Source organism: Etheostoma spectabile, chromosome 4, assembly GCF_008692095.1.
Source record: "Etheostoma spectabile isolate EspeVRDwgs_2016 chromosome 4, UIUC_Espe_1.0, whole genome shotgun sequence".
NCBI classification, from domain to species: Eukaryota; Metazoa; Chordata; class Actinopteri; order Perciformes; family Percidae; genus Etheostoma; species Etheostoma spectabile.
Window position 1 is genome coordinate 11206216 of NC_045736.1, and position 2005 is coordinate 11208220.

At 41.2% G+C, this 2005-nt stretch overlaps 1 protein-coding gene and 1 long non-coding RNA gene across 4 annotated transcripts in view; one reads left to right on the forward strand and one right to left on the reverse strand.

Annotated features, from left to right (window-relative positions):
* The window catches only part of LOC116687868 (synaptotagmin-2), a 35856-nt gene that overhangs the window by 16539 nt on the left and 17312 nt on the right, over positions 1–2005 (forward strand). The window contains exon 1 of one of the 3 annotated variants that reach the window (XM_032513557.1): positions 1747–1976. The exons of the other annotated variants lie outside the window; for them this stretch is intronic. The gene's annotated coding sequence lies outside the window, so the exon portion shown is untranslated. Of the gene's footprint in view, positions 1–1746; positions 1977–2005 lie in introns of those variants that run through there. 3 annotated transcript variants of the gene reach the window in all.
* Positions 1–2005, reverse strand: part of LOC116687870 (uncharacterized) — a 16553-nt gene that overhangs the window by 8831 nt on the left and 5717 nt on the right. The window lies entirely within an intron of this gene.

Here is a 2005-nt window from a genome sequence, read left to right on the forward strand (position 1 = left end):
TGGCTAAAACAGAGAGCTCAACACACAGGGTGAAAAGAGGAGCTGCAGTAATGTGCAGTACAACAAAAATCTGGTGTTTTTTGAAAATGAAACCATATAAACCTATTCTGGCACAACCTCAAAATACAATTATGAACCTGAAAATGAGTATAATATGAGCGCTTTAAAGAACCAGATGAAAGAAAAAAATCAAACTGTAAGAAATTTAGACTTAAAGGCAAGTGAGATAACCACCCTCAATAAAGCAAGGGACCTTGGCAGTCTTGAACAGTGTTGTACAAAGTTGCAGCTAAATGTTTCATATTAAAAGAGTAGTCTGTCTCACTTTAATTTTTGCTAGCAGATGAAAACTGATTTGGGGGGAAACACGGAAGTCAATTATCTCAAAACTACGGAATAGGATTACGGCCTCATGTAAAAAATGTATTGAGTTCCTAGTTTAAAGTCGGAATTCGGAGAAAAAAAAGTCAGAATTCTGACTGTAATCTCAGAATTCTGACTGTTATTTTAAACTTGATTTTTTAAAATGATATCAATAATACATGTTAGACTTAAAAAAGAGAGAAAAGTTTGACTTAAAAAAAATACATTTTAGACTTAAGAGAGAGAGAGACTCAGAATTCTGACTTTAAACTCAGAACTCAAATACATTCTTCACATGTGGCTTTGTTCCTCTTCTGTACATATATCAGTGGTATAGAAAAAGGAATTAAAAAAAAAGGAATCTCTGTGATGCAGCAGTTATGTGGGAGATCCCTGCCCCCCTCTGGTGGTAGTAGGTCCCTGCAGTGTAACCTGAAGTGAGAGGAGGCACCTCACACCAGCTCCTACCAGCTGCTAGCTGAACATGAGCATACAGAGAGGTATTTCCCCAAAGAGCGTGATCAGGGACAAACGGTTTGAGGGGAGTACAAGGATTAAATGTGGAAATTGAAAAGGGCTCAAATATGTACAGAAGTATCAACATGAGGGACGTTTTCATGCATTAGTTGATCTGAATCCAGTTTATCCTGCAGAATGAACGTAATGGCTAAGAGGATTTCCAGTTTTTACCCTGATTTTCATATCATAGAATACTGTAATACTCTCATATCTATGTATGCATACATAGATTTCTTTGTTCCATGATGGAGTGATTTTACACCAGCGCTTTGGGCTGCTGCATTTTTGTGTTGCAACGGGAGAAGATGCTTTGCAATCTGCTTATTTTCAATCATAATTGAGGAGTCTCCTGAGGGATAAGTGAAAGGCAGACAAATTGACCTAATGATTGTTGGTTTCAGTTGTTCGTTCTGAATTGGGTTATACGAGGAAACGTCTCTCCAGAGGGTTATAGCGCACTTCTGAGATCAATTGTATGGGGATCCAATTAATTACATGAGCTCAATGTGATACTATTTGGAGCTGATGTGGTAAAGTCAGCGCACCCTTAAGAGTTCGTCAGCTGTCCTGCTCCCTACCTTGTTTGTTCTCCAGCTCTGGTCTGTGCAAACTGTGGCTTTATTCACACACACACACAATCACACACACACACACAGCGTGTGCATATTGATCTTTACAACTGCCCTCCAATGCCAGACCCCAAAGTGTGGCATGCTGCAATCAGCTGTGTGAGCAGCATCACAAATGAGGTTAGGGAGAGCAAGAGAGAGAGAGAGAGAGAGAGAAAGAGAGATGGGGAGAAAGAGGTAAAGAGGTTGCATGCATGAGCACTAGGGAGAGAGACAGGAGAGGGAGTAGGTAGGTGTGTGATGGGAGGGTGGAAAATGGGGGAGATGTGTGCATCAGAAGAGAAGGAGGAGGAGGAGGCGGAGGAGGGGTGTAGTGCTGCAGTGGAGAGAAGTGAGAGGAGACTGCAGTCTCTGCTTATGGGAGAGATCAGACTATGTTACCACAGCTCTGAGGGACTGTAGCTATAGCTGTAGTTATTGATATCGGATGGGCCACCTCACCGAGGGGAATACCACATCTGACAGGTGAGTTTTGTTTTGGAGATTTTTTTTTT